The sequence below is a fragment of the Solanum pennellii genome, chromosome 10, assembly GCF_001406875.1.
Source record: "Solanum pennellii chromosome 10, SPENNV200".
Taxonomy (NCBI): domain Eukaryota; kingdom Viridiplantae; phylum Streptophyta; class Magnoliopsida; order Solanales; family Solanaceae; genus Solanum; species Solanum pennellii.
Window position 1 is genome coordinate 49,613,121 of NC_028646.1, and position 22,140 is coordinate 49,635,260.

General features: G+C 36.5%; 1 pseudogene; it reads right to left on the reverse strand.

Annotated features, from left to right (window-relative positions):
* Nucleotides 1-1,731: 1,731 nt before the first annotated feature.
* Nucleotides 1,732-18,919, reverse strand: LOC107001327 (annotated as a pseudogene).
* Between the last annotated feature and the right edge of the window lie 3,221 nt (nt 18,920-22,140).

Below are 22,140 nucleotides of genomic sequence, written 5' to 3' on the forward strand. Positions count from 1 at the left end.
ATCACCAGGAGTACAGGAAGAGAAAAAAATCCTTCCTTGATGTCACCGAAGATGCGACACTAGTGTGTACAACTCACCCTGAATCATCACAAGAAATATTTATCATATCCGCATCAAGGTCAGTAACTAGATCTTCGGTGGTAATGGTGGCTAGGAAATTTTCATTGCAATCTTCTTTAGTTTCCTCTTTGTTTTTTTTCTCTCTTCAACTTCCTACATAACTTCTTTATGTGACCTTTCATGCCACAATGATAGCACTCAATAACCTTAAGTCTCCCTATGGATTTGCTCCTATTTTGTTCTCTATACTGAGAACCACGAGTTTTGTTTCTTCCCTAGGGGACAGTTATCAGGACATCCGAGAAAGAAGAACCTTGAGTTTTTCTTCTCATCTCTTCGTTCAAGACACTACTCTTGGAGGAATCCATAGAAATCACACAATCTAGAGAAGAATTAGACAATGAAGTTCTAAATGTTACCCAAGAATCTGGTAGGAAATCAAGTAGAAGCATGCTTTGAATCTCTTCATCAAATTTGATGCCCATAGCTTAAAATTGGATCATGATCCCCTGTAAATTATTCATATGGACTGTCATCCAGAACCATCGTGATACTTTAAAATCAACATATGTTTTATTCAGAACATTTTTGTGTTGCCAGTCTTTCGAGCATACAAACATTCACGATGCTCCCATAAGATGCAAGCATGTGTCTCCCCAAAAATATGGTTCAACACATTATCGTCAACCCATTACCTAATGAATCCACAAACCCATTTGTGCAACAGATTCCACTCTTCATCTGTTTTATTATCAGCTTTACAGTGATAAAAACAGCTTTGTAAAAGTTCTTGAGATAAAGCAGATCTTACATTTTCCCCTTTCAAATGGCATAATTAACACCATTCAAAGTAACCATTCTACTTATGCTGGGTTCCATCATTTTTTTTCCAAAAAATATAGTTATCACAAATTAAAGTAAATCTTTTCTGATGTGGAAGTTCAGACTCTGCTGCAACCATAGAGCATACTCAGATATAATCTTGGCTCTGATACCAATTTGTTGGGAAAACACGGACAAGCACAAAAATATATATTGTAAAAATAATGGAAATAAATGGGAAAATAATGATACGAAGAATTTTACGTGCAAACCCTTCTAAATAAGGGAAAAATCACGGGCCAAGAGGAGCAACTGGTATTAATATAATAAGAATTTTATATAGTTTAGTCACGAATATAATACTCAAAATGAGTACTATATACTCAAAAGGAACAACATTCATTTGGTTTCCACGTTACTAAAATATCGCTCACACTCTATTTTCCTTCACAGACTGTTTTTCTTATAGTCTATGGAATACTCACTTTGCTCTCAAAATGGTTTTTCTATCTAACTTGGTGTGTTCTACAAATGAGCAAGAATGCTCTATTAGAGAAGGAGAAAACCATGCCTATGTCACTAATGACATAAGTAAATATAGGAAAGTCAAAATGGTTGCAAATCTTACCAATTTCCTACCACCGAATCATTTATTTTCAACTCTAATACTATCCTTTTTAACAAAAACTTGTAGCAATTGAATAGCATAAGTTGACCAAAAATTTATGGGATGGACTCAACACATTCAACCATCTTCTTAACAATGGAATTAATAAATAACACAAAGACCAAAAGCTGGACATTGCAATTGAAAGATTGAATGCAAAACAATTTATTTATAAAACAATATCAACACGTGTACAGAAGCGTTGCAGAAGGCGAAGATGCTGCTGAAGCTTCTGTGTTATTTGAAGAACCAATATGGTCTCTACTCCCTGAAGAGTGTACTTCAGAAATCCGAGGACCATTGGAGTGGTATGGGGATGCAAATGAAGTAGTTGGTCATATTTTGACGTACTGCAATATGTCGGTACATGCATGGATAGAGGGAGTGTGGGCAATGGAGCTTCAAAATAAGCACCTGAATTGCTTGCCTTATAGAAGGCCTTCAATTGTTATCTGGATGAGCACATTATAAACCAATAATTAGTAAGTGCTCCACCTCCTCATTGAACTCTTATGAGAGTCTAAGATAAACTGCTTCACTAAGATTTCCCATCCCGTAAAGTCTCCAAACCTAATCAACAATATTTACTTGATGCTTCTCAACTGTAGGTTCAATAGGCTTCCTTCCATAAGCTATTTCTAACGCGACAACACAAAAACTATAGATGTTTGTTTCCTTGCTAGCTTTGCCAGTGGTGACACAGCAGGAGCCATGTAACCAATCGTGCCTGCCAAAACTGTTGTTTGAGATCCCTTATCATGGTCAACTAGCTTAGCTAAACAAAAAATCCTCAAGTTTGGCATTGAAATTGGAATCCAACATAGTATAGGAGTTGTTCCCATTCTTCATGTAGATAAAACAATGTTGAGGCAAAGCATTGAGCAATCTTGAATCTTATTGGACATGTCGAATGTCTTTATCCCTTGAAAAGATGGTAATATAAGACTCCATTAGGCATAAGCTCATAGAGAAGTAGCAGTTCTCTTTTTTTATGGCACCAACCAATGAGTTGCACCAAATGTTTATATCTTAACCGACTGATAATCCTAACTTCTGATTCATACTCTTTTATTTATTGCTTTGACTCTCTTTAAATCCTCTTAACAGCAATATAGAAGTTGGATCCCTTTAAATTTCCTTTATAAACATATCCAAACCCACCCTGGTCAAGCATCTCCTCCCGCAAAAAGTTATTTATACATCTAACCAACTCACTATACAAAAACATCTTTGGTCCTATGCTTCTTTCAAATTCATTAGTCATGGAACCATCAATAATATCATAAATCATCTTCATCTTCTCTCACCTTCCTCTTTCTCAGAAAATGACAACAATATAAAAATTGATAGTGCTATTGAAACACAACAACCAGAAATCAATCCAACAACTAGTCTTGACTCATTTTTTCTTGAAGTATCCTCAGGCACATGGCTTGGTAGGGGTACATATGGATTTAGCACATGGCTTAGGGGTACATCTGGATTTACCACAGGCCTTGGTAGGGGTACATCTACATTTAGCATAGGGCTTGGTAGGGGTGTATCTGAATTAGTTATGTTGCCATTATAGGTTAAAGAAGAGGTAAAATTCTAAGAATATACGGTATGTATTGCAGAGAAGGTTCCTGTTGCACCTGAGAATCCAAAAGTGACCCACTCTGGCAAATATGCCTTCAGATCAAGATTGTGAGATAGGTTCTGCATGATGGTGAATATGATATTCCCTTGTGGTTTGAAACCAGTAAGGATAACACTAAGATTTTTTGAGATTCAATTATAAGTAATCGAGGCATCAATTCTCGTACCATTGGGAGAGCCACTAAACCATGTCACATTAGCAACAAATTGCATGGAGTTGATATTGATACCCACATGATCACAATGTGGATCATAATAGTTGGTAAAGATGTAAAATTCGACAGCAACAAAATGGTGATTTTTCGATAAATATTGTTGATCAACACATGCAAGGCCAAGTCCCTCTCCTACAACAAAGTGTTTATCGTGAATTACTGAACCTGCAGGGGTGAGGAAAAAGGTAAGACCATCAGCATATTGGTTTCTACCCTGAGAATCGGTTCTGAAGTAGAAATGCGTTGAGAAATCTTTGACATTCGCAGAGCCCTTGTCCCAAAGATAGATTGTTTTAGAATATGTAGCTCAGCCTTTGATGAACTCTGAACTATTTTTGGTGAGCTGAATTACACTGTTTTCTGAATAAGCATCTGCTTCATATGTTATATTCTCATCATAGGGATTGAAACTATCAAAATTGAAGGAGAGTTAAGAGACAAAGGGGATTATCGAATCAAAGTATGATAAAGATGCAAAAATAGCCATAGTTAGGCAAATGTATGTTGCTACACTAGTGAAAATAATAAAGTAATGTTTTATATTTTCAAGTGGCTAACATATTTATATTTATTGCATTAAGTGGGTAAACCTACAATCTTGAAATTGAGACACTTAGTTATTTTGTCATTGATGAAAAATTATATAGAAAGTCATTTTAAAATACATTGAGAAAACATGTGATCGAAAAACTCAAACTCTCCTTTCTTCAAGATTATTATTTTTAAAACTGCCTTCAAGGACTGCAGATGCTTTGGTACTCCCTATTGGCACAAGAATCTAATTTTGAGTAAGAATGTTGTTAGTTGCTATTAGAGGATGTAGAATTTGTTTTTTTAGGGATATGATACAACTATCCCCCTAGATTATGACAAATTTTCAAAGACACATTAATTAATAAGGTCGTATTACCCTCTCGATCCATTTTTTAAATTATTGTGTATACTTTTTGGCTGACGTGGTACCCAAAAATCTTCCACATGTCTCAACTATGTGGAGTCATGCAGTGTGCCACCACAAGGTTTACAAAAATACAACAAAAATGAGTTCGAGTCCTTAGTTTAGTTAAAATGTGTCTTAGAAATTTTGGTCATAGTATACTTGTCTCTTGTCCCTTGTCCCTTGTCCCTTTTGTTATGCTATACTAGACGTTTCAAGAGCCACATGGATAACTATAGATGATAGAATGTATGCCTCCACTAACAATTATATATATATCCCTTTGAAGGTTTCGTGACATATTTTATTCACGCCAAATAAGAAAGATTAAAATTCCAGTAAAATATACCTGGTAGAAAGGCTGGTTATTATTATCTACCAAGACATCCATTACACAATGCATTCTATTAGCTAGAATTCTTTCTTGGTCACAAGCTCAATCAATTGAGCTTGCTGACTTTTATTCATGACATGTCCATTTCTCATTATTATAATATTTAGAGCAGGTAGTTAGGTAGCACAACTCCCAGCAAAAAGTTGTTTATTAATGTGATGTCCTGCCACAATTCCAGCCTTATTCCGCGTCCGGATAAGGGCATAACGTTCTAGAGTTGTGCGGAGGAGTCTAGGACCTTTGGAAGTCTCAAGAAGGCTAAGGAAGGTCCCAAAGTATTGTAGAATTCTCTTGAAAGGGGACCAAGGTGTAAATATCTTAGGGACTTGTCAAGTAAATATTAATTGCACTTTAGTGCTTGGAAGTAGTATAAATATAAGTGCTTCTCATTTGCAAAGGCACCAAGCAAGTTGTAAAACATTCTCCAATTATAATACAAAGCCTTTTTCAAAATCTCTCTTTTGTTCTCTCTATGTCCTTTTCAAGCATTCTCTTAGCTTCGATGTCTTAAAGGGCTTCTTGAGCTTACAAGAACTTGAAAGATTAGTGAGTGAGTTGTCGAGGGCTGCACGAAACATTAGCATATACTCTAAGTCCGTGACAACGTGGTATTAGAGCCAGGTTTGATACTAAGGGAATGGCTACCAAAAGAGACGTAAACGGCGCTAGCACCACTAGTGTCCATATGGATGGTGAAAAGAAGTACCAAAAGGGGAAGACACATCAAAACGGTAATGAGGAGGTGATGCATGATCCCACACTTAGCAATGCGCGAACATCTTATCCGCCCTTGACTACCGAATCAAGTGACGATTAATTGGGCGAAGAAGCCATAAACGTCACAGCTGGAGAACAATGGGTCGTAAGGGTGGAAGTGGCAAGGCAGGCTATGGAGATATTTTGTTGGCGCGTGAATGTGGCCGGCGACAAGTTCAAGAACCTTGAGAACTTCATCCTTGAGGAGACCGAGAACATCCATAAGGAGCTGGAGGGTCACCAGCGGGCTGAGTTCGAGATGAAGGAGGCCATCACTTCCTTGGAGTGTCGAATTATGGACGCGTTTAGCATGATCGATATGTTGATGGCCGAAGTGAAAACACTCAAGAAAGGCATGGAGGTTGGAGGATCTACATTACCCGACCGTGATAGGGAGGCCAGGGTCGAGGCTCCCAAGACACCCTTATTCAAAGGCGTCCCTGAAGCTCAAGAGATGGAAAAATTTCGATGGCACTTGGAGAATTACTTCAAGTGTAGTCCGGTGAAAACCGACGAGAATAAGATTAACACTGTCGTGTGGTAACTGTCCCAGATGGCTATGCTATGGTGGAGGCACAAAGAGACTGAGACTGGAAAGGGGATGTGCACCATCAACCCGTGGGAGGAATTCCACGAATAATTCAAGAAAGTCTTCTTCCCTAACAACGTCATGTATAAGGTTAAGTGCAAGTTCCGAGAATTGAAGCAATCGGGAATCATTCGGGCATACGTGAAAGAGTTCACAACTCTAACGCTTCAAATTCCCAACCTCATAGACGAGGACATGTTGTTCCACTTCATGGACTGACTGCAGAATTCGGTCAAGACAGAGTTTGAGAGGCGACAGGTCAAGACCATAGATTAAGCCATCACACAAGTCGAGTCCTTGACGGACTTCAAGTATGAACGGCATGACAAGGTGAAGGGCAAGGTTGAAAGAAGTAGTCATGCCAAAGGTGGGGGACATCGTGGCTAAGGGAAGGAGAACCAGGCACACCCCGAGTAGCATGACCCCTACAAGATGGATAGCAAGCGGTTCATTCTCTAGAATTACACGGAGAAGCGGGCGCAGACCAACAAAGGAGATGGTTGCTACATATGCGGTGGACCACACGACTATGCCAGGTGCCCCGAGATGAAGAACCATGGTGCCATCCTATGAGTAAGGAAGGAGAAGGATACACAAGAGCAAGGGCAGGACGCGAGCACGACACAATAAGGCATGGTGAGACTATTTAGCGCGATATCCTACCAGACAAAGAAGCCGGGAGACTTCAGCACGCAGTATGTAGACATCTCCATAAATGGACGACCAGCTCGTGCGATGGTAGACTCTGGGGCCGAAGAAAAAATCATGAATAAGACGGCCACAGAGAGGTTAAGGCTGAACTATGCGCCAAGCAACACCTGCGTCAAGACTGTTAACGCCCCACTGACTCCCGTGTGTGGGGTCGGCCAAGGAGTAAGTATCATGTTGAGAAAGTTGTAAGGAACGACTAACTTTACCATCACTCCTGTAGATATATTTGATATCATTCTCCAGCAAGAGTTCTTCCATCGCTGCCACACAATGATCGACCCCTACCTCCAATGTTCATGGTCATAGAGCGGGAAGGGTCATGCATGGTACCTCTAGTCAAGGTGCCGAAAAAAGAAGGACATGCCTACTTAACGGCCATGCAGATTGTGAAGGGCCTAAAGAAAGGAGAACCTACGTTTCTAGCTTCCATTGCGAGTTCAGAAGAAGACAATGGTACTATGGAGTCCTTGCCACCGATCATAGAGAATGTACTTGAAGAAAAAAAGGACGTGATGCCGGACGACCTGCCGCAGACTCTACCTCCGGGGCGCGAGGTAGATCATAGAATAAAGTTGGAGGTCGGAGCCAATCCAAACACACATGAACCTTACTGTATGGATCCACTCGAGTAAGAGTATATAAGGAAGCAGTTAAAGGAGCTCCTCGAGGCCAGTCACCCGTCCATCCAAGGCACCTTATGGCACGGAAGTGCTGTTTCAGAAGAAGAAAGAAGGGTTGTTGCGCTTATGCATTGACTATCGGGCGCTTAATAAGGTAACAATAAAGAAAATATATCATATTCCACTAATTACAGACTTGTTTGATAGATTTGTCTAGGTCAAATACTTCACCAAGATAGATCTCCGGAAAGGCTACTACCAAGTGCGCATCGCGGAGGGGGATGAGCCAAAGACAGCATACGTGACCAGATATGGAGCATATGAGTGGTTTGTGATGCCATTCGGCTTAACCAACGCACCTTCCACCTTTTGCACGCTGATGAACAAGATATTTAATCCATACTTGGACTAGTTCATTGTTGTGTACTTGGATGACATAGTCATCTATAGCAGCACATTGGAGGAGCACGTGAAGAACTTGAGGAAAGTCTTCTAAGTCATACGAGAGAAACACCTCTATGTCAAGTAAGAGAGGTTCGAGTTCCCCCACCACGAGGTACACTTCTTAGTCTATGTTATCAGCCAGGGTAAACTACGGATGGACGAAGAAAATATTCGGGCGATCCAGGAGTGGGAGGCGCCCACGAAGGTGACCGAGCTATGATACTTCCTTGGACTTGAGAAATACTATCATAAGTTAATCAGTGGCTACTCCGCTAAAGCCGCTCCACTGACTGAGGTGTTAAAGAAGAGTAAGTCATCGGTTTGGATTGAGGATTGCCAATGAACGTTCGAAGGTCTTAAGAATGCACTGACGAAAGAATCGGTCTTGACGCTTCCCCACATTCCAAGATCTTCGAAGTACATACAGATGCAATAGACTTTACCATCGGGGGAGTCTTAATGAAATATAGACACCCAATAGCATTCGAAAGTCGCAATCTAAACGAGACCGAACAGCGTTACACGTTGCAGGAGAAAGACATGACGGTCATTGTACATTACCTACGCACATGGAGACACTACTTACCGGGCTCCAAGTTCGTGGGTAAGACCGACAATGTGACCACTAGCTACTTCCAATCAAAAAATAAGATCAACCGAAGCAAGCTAGATGGAAATACTTTCTAGCCGAGTTTGACTACGTCTTGGATTACAAGCAAGGAAGAGGCAACGTCGTGGCCGACACACTATGTAGGAAGGCTGAGCATGCTGCCATAACTACATGTCATTGTGACATTCAAGATGCAATCAAGGATGGCATGCAACACGATCCAGAGGCCAAGAAGATGATGGAATTGGCTGCCCAAGGCAAAACCAGATGTTTTTTTTAGTAAAATATGGTCTTTTTCTCACTATTGGTCGAAGGGTCTATATGCCTAAGTTTGGGTCTATCAGGTGGCACATCATTAAGGAAAGCCAAGATACACCGTGGGCTGGGCATCTGGAGCAGCAACATACGAGGGCGTTGATTGAGGCTATTTACTTCAGGCCACACATGTGCAACCTTTTCTTCTGTGCCAACAAGACAAATTTGAACAAAGGCAACCGAGGGGGTTACTAGAGCCATTACCCGTTGCAGAGTGCCCATGGGAGAGTGTGACTATGGGCTTCATCACTTCCTTGCCGAAGTCTGACTTGTTTGGTACGATCATGGTCGTGGTGGATAGGTTTTCAAAGTATGCTACCTTCATGCTCGTCACAGCTGGTTGCATCGCAAAAAAGGCTGCTCGATTATTCTTCAAGAACGTGGTGAAATATTGTGGGCTGCCGAGACATATCATTAGCGATCGAGACCCCCGCTTTATCGGGAACTTTTGGAGAGAGTTGTTTGAGATACTTGGCACGGAGCTTCACTTCTCCACATGTTTCCACCCGCAGATCGACGGCCAGACGGAATACGTCGATGCCCTATTGGAGTGATATCTAAGGCACTATGTTAGTGAGCATCAGAAGTATTGGGCCAGACTCCTATACATGGCGCAATTTTCCTATAATCTCCAGAGGAGTAAGTCCACCGGGCGCACATTTGAGTTGGCGACAGGCCAATAACCCCAAACTCTGCATTCGTTTTTTGGCTATATTTGAGGGTAAGAGTTTGGTTACCTACCATCTTGCCAAGGGATGGCGGGAGCAGCTTCACACTGCCAATTCCTACAAGGCAACCAAAAGGATGAAGAAGTTCGCCGACCGCAAGCATCATCCCACGGACAATAAAGAAAGCGACATGGTCTTGGTGAAATTCAACCCAATACAATCCAAGGCACTAATAGGCGTCCATCAAAACTTAGTGCGCAAACAAGAGGGTCCTTTCAAGATCGTTGCCAAGGTGGGAAAGATCTCGTAGAAGTAGGAGTTACCTCCATACTTCAAGATCCATCCGGTGTTTCATGCAAGCATCCTCAAGCCGTACCATGAGGACAAGGAGGATTCTAGCCGGAACCGATCATAATGAGCACCCATTACAGTCACCGCCTTGTATGACCGGGAGATTAAGGCGATCATAGATTATCAAGACAAAAAGAAGCAAGATCAACAAGCTTGCGCCATGTTCCTGGTGCATTGGAAGGGACAAACACCAGAGGAGGCCACATGGGAGAAATATGAAGTTGTGGCAATTCATGTAAAAAGTCCAGGATTTTTCGCAACAATGTGCCGCGGTCGTTGCATCATTATGTAGGGGAGAATGTGACGTCCCTCCAAAATTCCATCCTGATTCCGCGTCCAAATAGGGGAACAACATTCTAGAGTTGTGCGGAAGACTCTAGAACCTTTTGGAAGTCTCAAGAAGGCTAGGGGAGGTCCCAAAGCATTGTAGAATTCTATAGAAAAGGGACCAAAGTTGAAATATCCTAGGAACTTGATAAGTTAATATTAATTGAATTTTATTCCTTAGGAAGTAGTATGAATAGAAGTGCCCCTCATTTGCAAAGGCACCAAGAAAGTTGTAACGCATTCTCCAAACATATTACAAAGCCTTCTTCAAAAGCTCTCTTTTGTTCTCTCTAAGTCCTTTTCAAGCATTCTCTTAGTGTTCCAAGTCTTATAGTTTTCCTTGAGCTTACAAGACCTTGAAAGATTAGTGAGTAAGTTGTCGAGGGCTGCACGAAACTGTAGCAAATACTCCAAGTCCTTGACAATATTATCTCTTCCACAATATAGGTGTTATTGTTTTCAATCCTCTCAGTAGAAGTAGTTAAGCTTGTGATCTTATTCTAGGCTAGTCCACTCTACAAACTAGCATGTAGTCATTGCACTTTTGACTTTTGTTTTACTATACTTTCTTCAATATTTAGCCATTTTTCTAAATTATCCTTAACCTTTTTTCAATTCCTTAATGATAATCTATTCTTCCTCATAATAATTTGCAATTCATCTAAATATTGTTTGTACATTCTTACACTTTCCCACTCCATGATATTCAAAGGTATTCAATTCTTTCAGAGCTTGTTTCACACTCTTTAGTTTCTACCACACCTCATACATTGTACAAGTGCTATGCCTTTGTTGCCAAATTCTTTGTACTATCCTCTGGAATTTTTCATGCTTCACTATATGATTTAAAAACATTAAAGGCTTATGTCTTATATCTTCATCCATTTTCAAAGTAACACACAGATGTGAGTGATCTGAGCATTCTGGGTTCATTACCTGTACTTCCAATGGTTGCATAAATAGAAGCCATCTAATATTCACTAGTGCGCAACCAAACCTACTATATTTGGTAAAATCCCTACCATTTACCCTTAGAATTGTCATGCATGTATCTATCAAAAAAGATTTGATGCCCTTAGTCTTAGCTTCATAGGCAATAGAACAAACCATTTTATCCTCAACTTTATGGAAAACCTTATAATCTCTCATAGACAACCATACCCATGATGTCCTAGATCAATATTTCTCATCTTCTCCATAGTCTCCTTCTATCCTCAATGTTATGCAAACCATATATTACATAAAACAAAAACATGAAATTCAGAGATTTGATTCTCACATACGAGTGATATATTGTTCATCAATTTCAACTAGTTCACAATCCGTGACTTGAGGGTCCTATATTGTCATGACCCAAGGTAGAACCTAGGCGTAACATGGCGTATAAGACCCAGAAAGGCCCCATACAATCCCTTGAACATTATTCATACACGAAAATAAAATTTTTAAGAGGTTTAAAAGATTAAATCAAATCACAGAGTTTCATAAAACGAAATGGAAAATTAACAAAGTCACAAAGCCATCTAGTAAATAAGAAGTTCTTTGGACCTAGCCAGTGCTGAGTTAATACTATAGTTGAATTAATCCTAACTACTTTAATTAAGTCTAATGCAAAGATATAACAATAATATGTTTCAAAGAGTAAACATATCCGTTCCAAAAGACAAACATGGGGTTTCTGTAAAAGTGAAGTAATGACCCTTAATGTTACTTTCTCTAAATGAAAAAAATAAATAAATTATCTATTTGAAACTCCTCCTTTTGAAATATCTATATAAGCATTACATTTTGTGAGCATAAGAAAAAATCAACAAAAACCAAAAAACAAAATTTAGAGAAAAAGGTGTTCCTCCTTCCTAGTCTTAAGCTTATTATTAGAATATTTTTGGGCAATTAGCTTGGGCAGTCTCCAAACTTTAAGCCGCGAGCGCACGTGTTTGAGAGTAAATGTTGAACCTTAGGGTACTACAATTTGAACAGGAGTCGGGCGGAAATCGCTTGCAAGGCAGTGGCTTGCCATGACATAATATTTGTGATAAGTTATTTATTACTTTATGATTCCAATCTGATATCAACATTGTAGTATTCCAAAAATTTGAAAGAGATTTTACTAACACACAAAATTGATAAATGACTATTTCATTGGACAAAACTTTTTCTTATTCGTCAAAATTTGAGCCTTTGGATAAAAATAATTTTAAACGATGGTCACAAATTTTAATTTTCTTTGAACAATTAGAAGTTGATTATGTTTTATTTAAAGAACATTATATGAATGGTTCTAACACCACTACTTATTCTAGTAATGTTATGGTTTTTGATGATGTTGTTAATAAGAAGTTTGAAAAGGATAATAGAACTGTGAGAGGCATTTGCTAAATCACATGACAAAATTCTTTATTTGATTTATTTGTTACCTATAAATTTGCTAAAGAAATATGGGATAGTTTAGAAAAGAAATATGGTGTTGATGATGCAGGAAAGAAAAAATATATCGTCGCACAATGGATTAAATTCCAAATGGTTGATAATAAGCCAATAATGGAACAAGTTCATGATTATAGGAACTTGACTGCTGATGTTCTCAATGAGGACATGAAGATGTGTGAGACATTTCAGGTTAATATTCTGTTTGAAAAATTCCCACCATCTTGGAATGATAATACAAATCAATTTAAATATAAGAAAAAAAATTTAATTCTACAAGAACTAATTAGTCACATGAGGACTGAAGAGGTGAACCGTCTCAAAGATAAGATGGAAGAACTTTCTCTTAATTCTTCTAAAGCAAATCTTGTTGAATCTTCTGGCACTTTTATGAAAGACATGTTCAAAGGCAAACAGAAGAAAGTCTCGAAAAAAGATCATATGATGAAAGAAAATCAATTCAACAAGTCGGAGAGTTAAATTCAAAATTTAAGGGCCCTTGTTTTGTTTGTGGAAAAGTTGGTCACATGGCTGCCAAAAGAAAAGGTAAGGACTCAAAGTAGGAAGGACAAAGTGATGTCCAAGCCAATCTTGCTGAGGGTAATGAAGTGATTGCTTCTATAGTCGTTGAGGCAAATCAGGTGGCAAATAAAACTTACTGGGTGCTAGACATAGGTGCCTCAAGGTTCTATTTCGTGGAAGTTTTCCAAACAGACTTGAATAGAACATTCTACCATGGAAGCTGAATTCATTGCTCTCGAGTTGGCAGGGAGAGAAGCTGAGTAGCTGAGAAATCTATTGGCGGATATGCTATTGTAGGGAAGACAAGCATCACAAGGATCTCTTCACTATGACTCACAAGTAGCAATTGGAATTGCCAAAAATAGTGTGTACAATTAAAAAAATAGACATATTCGTATAAGACATGGGGTAGTTAAACAATTGTTGAAGTTGTTTGTTATTTCCTTATAATATGTAAGGTCCAAAAGAAATTTAGTGGATCCTATAACCAAGTGCTTGACAAGGAAAATAATCCTTGAAACGTCGAGGGGGATGGGGCTAAATACCATTGATTGAGGTAATGTGGTGGACCTGTTAGGCCTCAATATACACCACATTTTCTATCCATATAGCGTGAGATAATGTTTTATAAGGTTGAGATTATCTTGCTCTTGATGATTCTATAGCCATAAGGTGGTCTATTTGATATAGACTTGATGGAATAACCTACGTGAGTGTAAAGGTGTTGTCACCTTTTATGAAAAACTTGGGTCGTCTTTCTAGAGCACTCATAAGACTCAAGGTGTGTATGCATGACCATAAAAGCACTTTGTTCTTATCGCGGAGGTTGCTTAAAATTTAAGGACATAGTATGTAATATGGGGTATCAATTTATATATACTCAGTTCAAGAGTACTTCACTTTGTGTATACTAAGTTGTTGCCTCATATCGTTACGTGTCAATTCAAATTTAAAGAAATTGACACTTTAGTACACGTTCCTTCCTTTTGTCCAAAAGTCAACTGTTATTCTTTATCTTTGCATTGGTGTGGGATTGTTGAGTTAATACTATAATTGAGTTAATCCTAACTATGTTCATTAAGTCTAATGCAACGATATAACAACAATACGTTTCAAAAGAGAAAACATATCCGTTCCAAAAGACAAACAAGAGGTTTCTGTATCAGTGAAGTAATGAACTTTAATACCATTAATCTTGACAAACCGTTTTTCCAAATAAAAAGAATAACTCTTCTATTTGAAACTCCTCCTCTTGAAATATCTATATAAGCATGCCATTTTGTGAGCATAAGGAAAAAAACAACAAAAACCAAAAAAGAAAAAGAAGAGAAAAAGTTGTTCCTCCTTTCTTTTCTTAAGCTTATTCTTATAATATTGTTGGGCAATTGGTTTTGGGAAATCTCTAAACATTCAGCCATGAGGGCACGTGTTTGAGAGTAACTGCGGAACCTTGGGGAGCAACCAGCTACTATGATTTGCACCGGATTCGGGCCGAAATCGCTTTCAAGGAAGTGTCTTGCCATGACATAGTGTTTGTGATAAGTTATTTATTAATTTATAACTCCAATCTAATATCAATATTGTAGTATTTTTTCCCAACAGCCCGTACATCAAGTCCAAAGATGAATATTATAGACAAAATGAATGAAAGTTTTGTCCTCGGAACATGAGGACTCACCAATCTTCAAATCTCTAATACGGATCCCTTGTCGTGGGAGTGTGAACCTGGATCATCAGACCCTACATTTGGATCATAAATGTGGGAAAGAGTATGCTTTAGTACAAATCTGCTATAAGTATGAAATACATGCATAAAACATTTGAAAGCATGCTAAAAACGAACATTTTAATGAAACGTAATGACCAAAGTAAAACATGAATTAAAAGAGTGAGAAAACATAAATCATAAGGTAAACACGACCATTGCAACTAACATATTTAAACATTCATAAGACACTTCAAGAAGTATCCTTAGTTCATTATTGTGGGAGATTTACTTTTAACTGAAATGTCAGACCATGTGAGCTATAAACATAAAATCAGTGTCCATCCCACACTAAAAAGAGGTGTCCTACTTTTAGTGTCTATCCCACACGGAAAAGAGGTGTCCTACTTTCAAAGGTAAAACCATGAACTTCTAGCTATTGTGGATCCACTAGATAATGTCTATCTAAGACAATCATCCTATGCAACATGTAGGTATGGGGTATAGAGATTGCTACTTGAAACTTGTCCTCTACTAATGTAACATTCTGTATCCAAAAACATACCTTAGTGCAGATTTTGAGATGTTGCAGGTGTGACTCACGGTCACCACCCAAGAACCGTAAGTGACCCACGGTCTGTGCTGGTGTCCGTGGTTTGCATCCGCAACTCCTCCCTAGAAGCCCCAGCAAAAATTGGCTAAGCATCTCTTCCCGCGAAAAGTTATTTGTACATCAAACGAATTCACGGTAGAAGAATTTTTTGGTCATGTGCTTCTTTAAAATTCATTAGTCATGGAACCATCAATAATATATTCATCTTCTCTTACCTTCCTCTTTCTCCAAAATGTAAATAATATAAAAACAGATACAGCTATCGAAACACAACCAATAGAAATCAATCTAATCACTAATCTTGACTTATTTTTACTTGAAGTATCCTTTGGCACAGGTCTTGGTAGGGGTACATCTGGATGTTTTATGTTGTCATTATATTTGAATGAAGAATTCAAATTCCAACAATATATGGTATGTATTGGAGTGAAGTTTCCTGTTGCACCTGAGAAGACAAAAGTAACCCATTCTGGCAAATATTCCCTCAGATGAATATTGTAAGATAGGTTTTGCAGGACCGTGATTGTAGTATTCCCTTGTTTTTGAAAATCAGTGAAGACAACACTAAGATTTTTTCCGATTGAATTATAAGTAATCGAGGCATTAGTTTATGTATCATTGGGAATGCTACTAAACCAGTTCACAGTAGCTTAGGATTGCATGGAGTTGACATTGATACCTACATGATCACCCCGTGGATAATAATAGTTGGTATAGATATAAAACTCAACAACAACAAAATGGTGATTTCTCCATGAACATTGTTGATTAGAACTTGCAAGGCCAAGTCCCTCTACTGCGGCATAGAGTTTACCAGGAATTACTGAACCTTCAGGGGCGAGGAAAACGGTAAGACCATCAACATAGTTATTTTTTCCCTGTGAATTGATTCCAAAGGAGAAATGCATTGAGAAATCTGTGACATTTTCAGAGGTGTTATCATAAAGATTGAGTGTTCTAGAATATGTAGCACTACCTATGCTGAGGTTTACACCATTTTTGGTGAGTTTAATTACACCGTTTTCTGAATAAGCATCTGCTTCATATGTTATGTTCTGATTATTGGGATTAAAATTATCAAAATTGAAGGAGGGTGAAGTGACAAAGGGGATTATCAAAACAAAGTATGATAAAGATGTAAAAACTGCCATACATAAACAAATGTATGTTGCTACAGTAGTAAAAATAATGAAGTAATGTTTTTTATATTTTCAAGCGGCAAAAAGGTCCTTCTATTTTCTATATTCTTATTTTCGAGGAAACAACGAATATACTTTATTTCCTCGTATTAGATATGTGCAAGACAAGTCAATTCTTTCCTTGCTTGGCTGATCTTCTTTTTCTTGATTTGATTTCTCCTAAAGACGATCCTAGAATGTTAGACGTGTTTGCTTCTGTAATTTGTCCCTTGACTTAAGCTTATTGTCCTTCTCGGTTAATTTTTAGGATTCTCTTCCTTTTGTGTCTCTCTCTGACTATTTGCAAGTAACAATATTTGATGTGACAAATTTTTGCTTCCCTTCTTAGCTGGATTTTGCCCGTAGTTAGTCTTGATTTCTGCAATATACTGAACTCCATCATTTCGGGAATAGGCTCTTTGTTTTTATATCGTTCCTTTCCTGCATCAAGTGACTGGTTAGTGTATGCACTTGTCATAGAGTGAAGCTTCATCATCAGTGAATCTTCTCCCATTTGCTTGGCCAAAGATTCCTGTCCAACTATAATATTCTTCAATTCTACAAGTGAAGGTTGAATTTTCCATCCTTGTATAGAAGCAATGAAGCCTCTATATTCGCTTCATCCTTGTCTCTCCAATTGGAGCTTGTGGATGTAACTTCAAATATCTCTACATAACATCTTTACCTTATGAAAGTATTGTGCAATTGTCATGTTCCGTTGTGCTATGAAAAGTAATTCACTCTATAAGAGTTGGAGGCTCGTGTCCATTTTTCTATTAAAATAACTTGGTGAATGTATCTCAAGCCTGTTTTGGGGTAGTTGTATCTTATATATGCTCAAGCACATCCTCTTCGGTCTTTGCTTTCCTGCTTTTCCACTTCCACAACATGGTGTTTTCATCTTCTACTTATAGTTGTGTCACCTCACTGCCATTGACAACCTCCCACAATTATTCTTGCCCTTGCATATAAGAAATATACAAGTTGAGCATGTACTATAGTTGCTGTTGTTAAGATTTTTCATTCCGCCGACAGCTTGTAGGTCCGTCATATCATCGACATCAAAAATCTCAATAGAAAGAAAAACAATAGTAAGTGATTTTCACAGAACAATCTCTCACTGATACCAAATGAAGAGCTGACAAAATAATAAGTTCAATACAAAGTATTGTAGCGAAAGAGTCAGATAAGTAGTGTGCAGGAAAATGATAGATATATTTTATTACATCGGTTAATGGTCTTATCAATACTTACAAAAACTCTCTGCAACACATAAATAAGAAAACTATCAGGTACTCAAGAAATATCAACCTAACAACTTAAAGCTAAAAAATAGTTGTAGCACAGACTGGGCCAAATTAAAAACCAAGGCTGATGTTATACAATTTTAGCAAGAACTTCTTTCAAATTTATTGTTCATGGAACCATCAATAATATCATCCTCTTCACCTTCGCTGGCCTTTCTCTTTCTCCAAAATGCAAACAATATCAAAACAGATACTGCTATTGAAAGACAACCAACAGAAAACAATCCAATCACTAGTCTTGACTTAATTTTGCTTCAAGTATACTTTGGCAAAGGGCTTGGTAGGGGTATATCTAAATCAGTTATGTTGTGATTATAGTTTAAAGAAGAAGTAAAATTCCAAGAATATATGGTATGCATTGCAGAGAAGGTTCTTGTTGCACCTGAGAAGCCAAAAGTGACCCACTCTGGCAAATATGCCTTCAGATAAAGATTGTAAGACAGGTTCTGCAGGATAGTGACTATGATATTCCCTTGTGGTTGGAAACCAGTAAAAACAACACTAAGATTTTTATAGATTGAATTATAAGTAATCCACGCATCAGTTCTCGTACCATCGGGAGTGCCACTAAAAAAGGTCACATTAGCAACAGATTGCATGGAGTTGATATCGATACCCACATGATCACCCCGTGGATCATAAGAGTTCCAAAAGATGTCAAATTCGACAACAACAAAATGGTGATTTTTCGATGAATATTGTTGATCAACACTTGCAAGGCCAAGTCCCTCTCCTGCAAAAAAGTGTTTATCAGGAATTACTGAACTTGTAGGGGAGAGGAAAATGGTTAGACCATCAGCATATAATTTTCTGCCCTGAGAATTGATTCTAAAGGAGAAACGCGTTGAGAAATCTGTGATATTTCCAGAGGCTTTGTCCCAAAGATAGAGTGTTTTAGAGTATGTAGCTCGGCTTATGCTTAACTCTGAATCATTTTCGGTGAGCTGAATTACATTGTTTTTTGAATAAGCATCTGCTTCATATGTGATATTATCATCATTGGGATTGAAGCTATCAAAATGGAAGGAGAGTGAAGTGACAAAGGGGATTTGTCAAAACAAAGAAAAATAAAGATGCAAAAACAACCACAGTTAGGCAAATGTTGCTACACTAGTCAAAATAATAAGGTAATGTTTTATATTTTCAAGTGACTAAAAAGTCGTGATATTTTCTATATCCTTATTTTCGAGGAAGAAACAAGTACACTTTATTTCCTCTCCTTCTCTCATGCTAATAATTGACTCACCTAGTCCGTTTAATCCAAATTTTTCTTTTTCAAAAATAAAGTATTGTGGAAAGGGCTAAATAATGGACCCACCTTGTCTGTTTACTCCATCAACAAATTGATCGATCATCTCACCCTTTGGTTAAACCCTGTTTCAATAATATTTTCTAAGAACCTTAAATATAAATTTTAATAAATTAATGAAGTTACTTATATTCTTTTAGTTATATACTATAATAGGGAACATAGCCGTGCTTCGTGCGAGTATTAAAAATGTGTGTTAGAATTATTTTTCTTTCCGATTAGTTATATCTCAATTATATCATATTGTTTGATTTTATCATTATTTCTTAATTTTATTGTAGGGAGAAAGGAAAAAAAATCGCTCAATTTTGTTTAATGGTTGGTTTTACCTTCAAGTATATTATCCAGTCATTCATATCGACCATTATCTATAAACTTGCGATATGTACTCTTCAATTTGATCGAAAACCGTAAATCAAATGAAATTACTCATTTTAAAAAATATACTCCTTCTGTCCCTATTTACTTGTACATATTTCCTTTTATATCTGTCCCTATTTACTTGTCCATTTTAAAAAATCAAGAAATGCCAACAATATTTTTCCTAATATGCCCTTATTTGATTGTAGAAAATTTATAGTACTATTAAGTTGTAAATATACTTTTTTGAAATCAGAAAATACATTTATTAAACTTAGGGAGTTGCATAATCTTTTAAGTTAAAAGGTAAAATTGTAACTAACCTAATTATAATCATTGGTGCCTTAATATGTGTGTCACTTGTAAAGTGGACAACTAAATAGGGATAGAGGAAATATAATTCATCATCCAATCTTTACTCATGTCCAACCTCTAACTGTCTAAACTCAAACAAATAAAATTCATGTTCAATTCATCTATGTTTATCTTGTATTGAGCCATGACCGTACTCGAACATAATGCAAATTCATTATATTTTAATATTTAAATCAAAGAAAATGGTGAATGTAAAGGAGCATGTAATCATTCTTTTATTTTCCATTAAAATGGAATATAAAAGGATGTGCTATTTCATTAATGTGTAATGTTAAAAGGTAATAGACTAATTTATTAGATTAGAAGTAATACCAAATACGTGAGTCCATAACCTAATGGGTGAAAAACATTAATAAAATTTTCAAAATGGTACATAAAATTTTTTTAAACCAAGACGGCCAAATAGTTTACAACGTATCGATTTGATCCGCCGGAGTTAAGCAAAATCGCTGTTATAGCAACGATTTGTACAATTTGTTTTTTTAAGAAAACTTTTACAACAAATCGCTACCTTTGTAAGCGATTTTACCGTTCACGTTAAAAATTTGTAAATCAATTTTTTAAATTACTTTTTTAATAAATCACTGAAAAGGCACATTAATTATTTTTAATTTTTTAAGTAAATCGCTACCAAGGCAGCGGTTTACGAATTATTTTTTTAAATTTGTAAGTAAATCGCTGCTAGTACAATGATTTACTGATTTTTTTTATTTTTAAGTAAATCGCTGCCTGTGCAGTGATTTACACATTATTTTATTTTTTATTTTAAATTTTTAAGTAAATCGCTATCAGTGCAGCGATTTACGGCTGAAGAACTTTTTGCAGCTCAACTTGATCATTTTGATTTATGCTTTAGTACTTGTAAAAATATAAAAGTTGATAAGAAAGGCTTAGTGGAATAAAGAAAGTGGAGGAATTGGTTAGTTATATATAGGATTAGCAAACTGAGAAAGACATAAAAGTAGCCCAACATGCTTAACAATTATTCATTACTAACTTCGTTATCATAGCTAACGATAAGCATATGTGGGCCCATAAAAGGATAAAATATAATTAAGACTTGTAATTTGTTAAAAAAATATCGTAAATCGTTGTACTGGCAGCGATTTACTTAAAACTAAAATAAAATTCGTAAATCACTGCCTTAACAGCGATTTACTTTAAAAATTTAAAAGAATTTTAAAAAAATTAACGTAAAATCGCTGCCTTTGCAGCGATTTATTAAAAAAGTTGATCCTTGGAAGCAATTTGTTGAATTTTTTTTTAAAAAAGCAATGAACAAATCGCTGCTATGCGGGCAAAATCGCTACTTCGTAAGCGATTTTTTCGTTTTGTTTTTTAAAAAAATTTTATATATCGCTTTGAAATTTTTGTTAACATTTTTCACCCTTTGGCTCCGGACTCCCAAATACGTTACTGCTATTTCTGAAAATTGAGGATTAATTATAAAATAGGTAAAATACAATCTTCATATGGTAAATTGTGACTACTTGTTAACAAATCACACAAATGTGAATATTCATTTTTCTTTAGACCTTTTCATTATCTTCTTTTATTGAAATAAAAAAAATTAAAATGAAGAAAACAATCAAATAAACAAGAAAAGAAAAAAGAAAATGTAAGATTGATAATTAATATTATACCAATTTTTTAGAAAGAAATCAAATTTAACAAAAAAAGAAACTTTCTATAGTTCTTTCAATATCCTAAATGTCAATTTTTTTTCTGTTGGACAACTTTTATCATTAATTTAATTAATTTTACTTTGAAATATTGAAATAACATAAAATAATAAGTAATGAAAAATATATGGTAATTTATAGATATGAGCTACAATCCAGTTTTTTTCTTTTCTAAAATCTCTTTTTTTCGTATTTATTTGTTGGTATGAATTGTGAGAGACGTTTGATGAAATTATTACAATTGATAATTGCCTTGTTCAATTTCCATCCCTCCATATTCTAAAATTAATCATCATTTTTAATTTTTTTCATTCTTCTCTTTTTCATTAATGTAAAATGTCATTTCAGTTGTTTATTATTAAATTAAATAGTCAATGGTACGGTGCCATTAGAGTATTTTTTTTAATTTTTAAATAAGAGTATGTCGAAAAAAATAATTTAAAAAGATAAATATGAATAGTAGCCATATATATATATATGTATATATATATAGATATATATATATATATATATATATATATATATATGTATATATATA